This window comes from Populus trichocarpa, chromosome 12 (assembly GCF_000002775.5).
Source record: "Populus trichocarpa isolate Nisqually-1 chromosome 12, P.trichocarpa_v4.1, whole genome shotgun sequence".
Taxonomy (NCBI): Eukaryota; Viridiplantae; Streptophyta; class Magnoliopsida; order Malpighiales; family Salicaceae; genus Populus; species Populus trichocarpa.
Window position 1 is genome coordinate 5,300,031 of NC_037296.2, and position 8,135 is coordinate 5,308,165.

Genomic DNA, 8,135 nt, shown 5'->3' on the forward strand with positions numbered 1-8,135 from the left:
CACTTTCCTGTTGCTTTCCACCCTTTCTTTACCAAATGGTGAAGAAACAATAATGCTCTTCTCATCAACATTTGGTAGGTCATAATGTTTTCGTGCATTGACTCTCTCGCCCTCCCTCTTTGTATGTGTGTCTATATATATATATATATATATATATATATACTTTGACATTTGACTAAGGTTTAATTCTCTTGGAAACTATGATGTAATAAGGGTGTGTTTGGTGTTATAGTTAAATCATGTTTTCTTTGGGAAATTACTGATATCAGGCTGATTTTGCTGTTTTCTAGTGTGTATATTGGTTTTGTTACACGAACAAACAACTCTTAAGAATCGCCATACATTTACATGTGGTGATTTTTTTAATGGAAGATAAATAATTTATTATTCATGAAACCCATATTTTTACCATTTATTGGTTAACACATCAATTTATTTTTAAAAAATTTCCTACAGTGTTAAGTTTGTTTGTAATTAATCAGTTTTCTTTCCCTTTTTTGCATGAAATTGCAAAACCTGTTCAACTTGCTTGGTGGGCTATCTCCTTACTTCTTCTTTTTTCATTGCAAATCTGATTTGATCCAACATAAAACTCACAGGTGATATTATTATTATTAACATAAACTGAAGAGTTAATAAAGTGTTCACCTCTTAGTGTTTTTTTTTTTTTTAAATTGAAGTGGTTGGGAATTAGGTTTGTAGTTTTTTTATTTACTTTCTATGAAATTATCTCGGTCTTAAAACTCAAATCACGGGTTTATCAGGTTAATCCGGGATGACTCAGGTTGTTTGTTTTTGGGTCATTTTCTTAATTGATTTTTTTTTTCGATTTCATCCTTTAACATTGAGATGCTTTGAAACTCGGCTTCATTATTTTTTATTGCTTTCTATTGAGTAATCTTGGTCTTATGACTCGAGTCACAAATTTGACAAATTAACTCGAGATGATCCAATTCGATCTAGTATGTTGTCGTCTTGATATTAATTTTTTTAATTTTTTTCTATTAGGTTATCCTGATCTCTTAATCCAAGTTGCAGGTTTGATAGGTTAACTCTTGTTCACCTAGGTTGATACAACATGTCGATGTCTCAATATTAAAAAAAAAATATTTTGTCCAATACGTTGACATCTCAATATTAAAAAAAAAGATGTTGTCTGTAATTTTATTTTTTTTAAGTCAAACCATGTTTTTTACTGGTTGTCTAAGTTGTCTTTGGACACGTCAAGTTGATTAGGTCATATCGGTCAACCATCACACAATTTAATATAGGAATTGAGTTTCATGGTTTATTTTGGTTTGTATTTTATCGGGTTATCATGGTCACAAAAAAGTCTCGGCATTAGATTGATGCTTATTTTCTAGAAAAGAAAAATCAACTAGGAATTGAATTTTATAATTTATTTTATTTTTTTTAGATTATTATGGTCTAAAAAATAGTCTTGAAATTAGGTTGATGCTCGATTTTGCAAAAAAATATTTGATTTTATTGTTCGTAGATGTTCTGTTTCTTTAGGTCCTTAGATTTCTTAATTATTATTTTTTTTAATTTTTAATCCATAACATTGTGTTAATTGAAAATTGAGCTTCATAATTTATTTTTTATTTTAAGTGTCTTTGTTTTTTTTTTCAAGATAATAATCAAATGTTAACTAAATAATGGATGACTTAGGTTGCACCTGGACAAATATCTCTTCAACCAACCCATATTAATATCAAGGTTTTTATTTTTCTACAGAAGTGCAATATTTCATCTTACATGATCATGATAATAGGAATTGAAATTTGCCAATCATGGAATTATTAATTTATGGTTTCTGTCTATCTTGATACTATATTTCAATTTTCATAACTAAATTCTTTGAAACTCTTGGCTACCACATCCCATCTGTGTAATAAATATGCTTAGTAATACAAACAATCTGATAACATACTAATCAGATCTTGAGAAAATACAGACTATACAAACACTACATGGAATAAAGATATAGATTGAATCTTGAAGGATGTAGTTCAACTGGTCAGACTTTAGGTTTGCTATTTAGAGGTCACCAGTTCGAGTCTCACAAACCTCAGAGCCACTGGAGGCTTACATGGTCATTAATTTCAGGGTCCATGAGATTAGTTGAAGTGGGTGCAAGCTGACCCGGACACCCACATTAAAAATAAAAATGAAAAGATGTAGATTGGCTTAACATTAATCCAATTAAGCATATTAATCATAAAATGATTTATATTTTGTATCACTATAGGTATGATTTAATTATTATCAATATAAATCTTAAGGAATTATTATCAATCGGTATGATTTAATTATATTTCATTTCTTGACTTTCTGAGTTTAAACATTAAGATTATTATCTATTATAATTTATTAAATTATTTTTAATTCATTTGACCGATATTAAAGATGTATTTTAAGATCTTTTTTAAAAAATCAATTTAATTGATATATAAACTGATTAGAAAATATTCATTGTAATATTATATAATAATTATAAATAGAAAATTTTATTAGGATTAGTTGGAAAACATTATTGACAGAACTTTGCTTCACAAATATGGCGCCCACATCCTTTTAATTTGATGTTATTATTCATTAACTATTGAGATCTATGTTTTGAAAATTTTCCTTCCTACTCTATATATAGTTTATACATCCCAACTATTGAGATGTGTGGACTTTAAACACTTACTTTTCCTCACAGAGATGAGATGCAATGTTTGGGTGTGCTGAGGAAAGCCATCGAAATGCCAATTCCATTAAAATGTTAGATTATTGTAGATCTTCTCAGGATGCAATGCTAGATTATCATATATCTTTGTTAATTTGTCCTTGATAAAAATTCAGAAAGCCAGTAAAAATCAGCATCAAGATGAGCAATCCCAGAAACAAGCTTGTGTGAAAAGATGTCAGTTTTAGACTTACCAGTTAAAATCTTTTTTGCTGAATGGCAAATCGTACTTCAAAGAAATGGGTCTTGCATAAAAACTTTTATGATTTGGTTGTATGTATGAAAATAAAATATTTTTTGTTTTTTTGAAAAGGGGAAATTAATTTTAATTTTTTTTTAAGATTTGTTTTGAATTTTTAGAAATTTTTTTAAAGAAAGGTTTCAGAGAAAATCGAGTATTTAATACCAGATTTGTATCGTACAGTGTAAATATACAACTCGATATTATGCAAAATTGACAGAAAAATATGCGAGAAAATAAAAAAAAAATTGAAAGGACTTTTGAATTTTTGTTGAAAATTTTCATTTTTATATTATTATTATTATTATTATTATTATTATTATTATTAAATATAAATTAGGTTGGACCTTGCCCAGCAATCCGGGCTGGGCCAAAACGACTCCAACCTGACCTAGTCTGGTTGGGCCGACTGGCAGCCCAACAAACCCTTCTTCCCTTTCTTAGGATGGGCTGGACCTGACCCAACCATATGGGCTGGGCCGGAATAGGTCCAGCCCACGACCAACATGGTTACTGGCCCAGCCCAACAACCATGTTAATTATTTTTGTTGTTGCATGCAGAACAAATTATGCATGCTACAACTACAGAAATAACATGAAGAAGAAGAAGAAAAGAGAAGAGAGTTACCTAGGTTAGGGAGTGTTGTCGGTGGTCTGGCTGGTCGTGATGGGAGGTGACATGAGGTTGGTGGTGGCATTGGTGGAGGAGTTGACAACTGTCGTTGGTTGCTGGAGCAGAAGACAACCACGTCTAAGAAGAAGAAGGAGAAGCTACCATGGTGGTTCCTGTTGTCGTGAGGGGATTGGTTGGTGGATGAGGTTGGTTTGTGGTGGTTATGAGGTTGTGATGGCTGGAGAGATGGTGGGGAGAGAGAGAGAGAGATGTCAGCTGGAAAAATGGGAGAGAGGTATTTTTTTGTCAACTTTACACTCGATTTTCTACTCTCTTAGGCCATGAAATCCACATTTATTTATAGGGGGTGAAAAAAAAAACATTTTGTCTTTAATGGTATCAAATCTTAGCCCTTGATTCGACCTCGAAGGATTCCAAGCATTGGCTCAAAGTGGCAATCATAAACTAGAAGAGTTACTGCAAAAAAGGGTTGTCGAGTTGGCCACTTTAGAGCAGTGCCGCAACCGCTACGGCGTCAATCAGCTAGAAAGGACCATATTAGGGTGTAGTTGGATGTCAAGCCATCATTTACATGCAAGTTTTGTTAAATTTGATAAAGCATTAAATGCCTTGGAAATGTGGCCACTCGAGCAGCTTTTTCGAGCAAAATACAGAAGAAGATAAATAGTCACTCGACAACGCGTTGTTTGGTCCCCTTTTTTTCAAAAAACGTGGTGTTGTTTTAGGGAATTTAGGGTTTTAATTTAGGAATTTTTCCAAATTTTAATATAGTCCTCCATCTTTTAATTTCTTTCAATTGCACCCCTAATTGACCCTAAACTTCCAATTTTATGCAATTTTACCCTTGCTGAATTTCAATATTGACCTCAGATTTCAGCGCCTTTTTCATTTGAATCCGTGGTCTTGGATTTATGCCACTTGACCCGCAATTGACCAATAAACTTTTAATTTCCTTCAATTTCACCTATGATTTCAATCAATTGAGTCCCCATAATTCGACACCTTTTGCAAAATGGTATTCGGGTGCAAATTTCATCAATTTAACCATAAATTGACCCTAAACTTTGATTTTTTTTTCAATTTTACCCCTGATTTGAACCAATTGACTTTATAAAAATTAAATGTGGTCTCCTAAAATTTTAATTTTCTCAATTAAGCTCAAATTGAGCTCCCAAATTTAATTTTTTACCAACTAAGCCCCTAATAAAATTAATTTGACCCATTTAAAGTATAATTAAGTCCTTGCACCCAATTAAATCATTCAATTGAATCCAAATTAATTCTTAAACATAATTAAACTTTAATTTGGCTTATGATTTAATCAAATTGGCCTATATAAAATCTAATTATGTCCTTAAACTTAATGTTTATGCAAATTACACCAATAATGATTTAATTTGACCTTAAATCAACATTGTCTCTCCAGTTTTGGGTAAAATGAGGTATAATCTGGCTCTTAATTTATTCAAAATTACAACTTAATCTTCCTCTATATTTGAAAACCTCTCAGTTTGTCTTTGCCAAAATATCAGTCTTCTTGCTATTATTATTTTATTTTTTGATTTTTATTTTAGAAAGAAAAAAAGTGAATTTAGGGAATAACCCAGAAATGGGTTATGACAAGGGTAATGCACAAACAAAGCTAATAACAGTACCTAAAGTTATTGAATCAACATATGTTAAAAAGCGAGTTGTGGCAATAGAGGAAAAAAAAAAAGAAATAATGTTAAGCCAAAGCATAAGTGAAAGATTAAATGTTTTAAATGTCAAAGACTTGGGTATTATGCATCAAAGTGTCCAAATAAAAAGATTATAATTTTAAGAGATGATGGAGATGTAAATCAGCTAGTGATGAATTTGAATTTGAAAGCATGTGAATACTTGAAGATGCTAGTAATGTTGAATATGTTATTACTGGTGAATTCTTGGTTATAAGAAGATTTTTGAATGTTCAGGTTAATGAAAAAGATGTTGAGCAACAAATTGAAAACTATCTTTTATAGTAGATGTCTTATAAAAAATAAAGTATATAGCATGATCATTGATAATGGTATTTGTATTAATGTTACTAGCACAAATTTGGTTAGAAAGTTGAACTTGACTACTAATAAGCATTCTACACTATATAAACTTCGATGGTTGAATGAATGTGCAAATGTTATAGTGACTAAATAGGTTTTATTCTCATTCTCGGTAGAAAGATATAAGAATAAGATTTTGTATGATGTTGTTTCTATGCGTGCTGCACACCTATTGTTGTGGAGACCTTGGCAATTTGATAGAAAGATCAAAATGATGATTTTAAAAATAGATATGCACTGGAAAAGGATATGGAAAGATACACATTTGCACCATTGTCACCTAGACAAATGTATGAAGATTAATTGAAGTTGAAGAAAGCAAAAGAAGTCAAACAAACCTTGTTACAATATAATGGTGAGTATATGAGGCTGAGTGAAACAAAGATGAGTCATGAGTGTGAAACATCAAGGGGTAAAGTTTCATCGATTAAAGATAAATTTAAAGGCTTCATCCAAAATAAATAAAAAATAAGAGAAAAGTCGGGTGTGGAGAGAAAATGAGTAGAGAGAAGGACGAAAGGACAAGAAAAGAAGAGTGTGTAAAAAAAATAGGAAAACACAATTTTTATGTACTAAGTTCTAGATTGAACTTGCAAACTCATTAAATAATTAATCAACTTTGTTATAATTTTATATTATTCATTGTATCTTATTTTTATAGGCGTAGGATGAAGATAATTATTATATATAATTTTGATTCTTCAATATAAGTTCTTATTATGTCAAGTTATAATTTATTCAAATATAATCTTAGCATATTTAAAAAAAGTGTCCACATCAACGCATGGGATCCATAGCAAGGAGTCTCACCAAGATTCAGACGAAATCCTTGCTAGCACCAAGGTTGTCAATTCCATTTCGGTAGGTGTTTTATTTTTTCAATTGGAATGGAATGTTTCAGTTTCGGAGTGTTTCGGCGTGCTGTTTCGGGGTTGTACTGTTATATATATATATATATAATTCAATAAACATAATTCAAATTCAAGATAAATTAATTAGAAATTATAAAAGTAAATACAAATTCATTGTGTTTGTATTTAAAATTAATTCAAATTCAATACAAACACAATGTAAAACAAATATAATTTCAAAATTTAAAATATTTTTAAATAGTCAAGATTAAATAGATCTTTAACTTAAAGTAATTCAACTTAAATAAAATATCAAAATATTATAAAAGTAAAATGTTTTAACACAAATATTTTAAATATAAAGCTAGGTCAATGTTATCAAGACTAATAGGATCTAAAGTATCTCTTGTTTTGCTCAAATTCCTACAAAGTATAAATATAAAAAAACAACATGAATATAAACCATATATATTAGTGATAAATCTAATTTTAAAAAATTAATATCATTGTTAATGAAAATAGTAATAATAATTTCAATATTATTATTAATATCATTGTTATTGAAAATAGTAATGAAAAAGAGCTTTTTATACTTGGGTTGTTTAATTAATTAAATTGAACCGAGTTCAATTTGATTTAATGGCTTTTCAAGACCGGAACGGAACATGTAAAATAAAACCGGAATATTACAGTTGAAATTTAACTAAAAAATCTAGAACAGATCAAGATTTTTATTTTTTAAATTAATATGAAATATTTTAACCATTCCAAACAAAACAAAAGAGGACGGCTTTGGCTAGCACACGGCTTAGTCTTTGTTCCACCACGGGATCCCCACACATCACCTGCTGTGTCCTTGCCACTTGGCTTCTTCTGGTAAATAGTGGTTACTGTGAAGTGTGGCATTCAGACCTACAGAACCACAGACACTTGTCTCGTCACCTTCACTGCAGTTCTAACTCATGATCCTTGCCTGATCTGCAACCAGTGCTGTAATTCTGATGGGTCTTTTTTCTCATAGCTTGTTCCATTGATGACAAATACCATCACTGTCATCATGAATAACACAAGGAGACCCATTCATGTGTGATGATTCTCTTTCATGGGTGGTGGTGCACGCTTTAAGATGCTTGCCCCACTGTTTAAGCATGGAAGCATACATTGCTGATCTAAAGCAGTAAAGGGAATAAATATGATGGGTGGAATGAGTTTTCTTGACAACCGCTAGGTGTGTGCACAAACACGATTTAAAGTACCCTGCAAGTTACCTTAAAGAAAATCGAGATTGGATTAAAACAACTTTCTTGGACGCCCATGTAAACCAAAAGGAGGCACATCCAAGAAAAAAAAATTAATTTTGAGAAGTGTTGCTTAATTGTTCAGGTTTTTAGTTTGTTTTCTATGAATCACCAGTTGAAGTACTAAAAACTTTAGATTTGCTGAAAGTTTATATGGTCGTTAACTTCAGGATCTTAAAAGATTAGTCAAGGTATAATATAAGCTGGTCTAGACATCCATAATTAAAAAAAAAAAAAACTATCCATTTTTCAAAAGCATCAGCCGAAGTTGACTCTGGACAGATTCTGTGGAGATC